General features: G+C 37.3%; 1 protein-coding gene across 1 annotated transcript in view; it reads left to right on the top strand.

Annotated features, from left to right (window-relative positions):
- Positions 1 to 469, top strand: part of LOC119594766 (potassium channel subfamily K member 18-like) — a 57,479-nt gene that overhangs the window by 639 nt on the left and 56,371 nt on the right. The gene's annotated exons all lie outside the window — the stretch shown is intronic.

The following is a 469-nucleotide window of genomic DNA, read 5'->3' as shown; positions in this document are numbered from 1 at the left end:
GGTTCCCGTTTCGGGTTTTACTGATGTACGCATTATGAATTCACCCTATAAAAACGAAAATTGAGTAAAAAGTTTTAGGTGATATCTCTATGTTCTTGTACTCTTAAGAACGGAAAAGTACGCCCATGTATATAAACAGAAAATAAATATTTAAGAATTAACAAGCCTCTGCTTACATAAACGACAGTCCGCCTCACATTCGCGCCCATCAGACGACGTACTCTAGCGCAGGTGAGAAATAGCACCTGCTCATAAATCAGTAATGAAGCTATAGAGCCACGGTGTCAGACATAACTTTGTCCCACACACTGGGGGCATTCAGGTGATCGCTTTACTGTAGATCATTATTTTGATTCTTATATATTCTTTCCCTCTCCTTTTTCGTTGCTGGTACGGTTAATATATAGTTTTTTTTAACATTCTTCTTTCGTGTTTTTGGCAATATATAAAATTTATTGCACGTTCTGCA

Source organism: Penaeus monodon, chromosome 34 (genome assembly GCF_015228065.2).
Source record: "Penaeus monodon isolate SGIC_2016 chromosome 34, NSTDA_Pmon_1, whole genome shotgun sequence".
Lineage (NCBI taxonomy): Eukaryota > Metazoa > Arthropoda > Malacostraca > Decapoda > Penaeidae > Penaeus > Penaeus monodon.
Note: the sequence above shows the minus strand (reverse complement) of the source record. Positions and strands in the feature narration are given on the sequence as shown.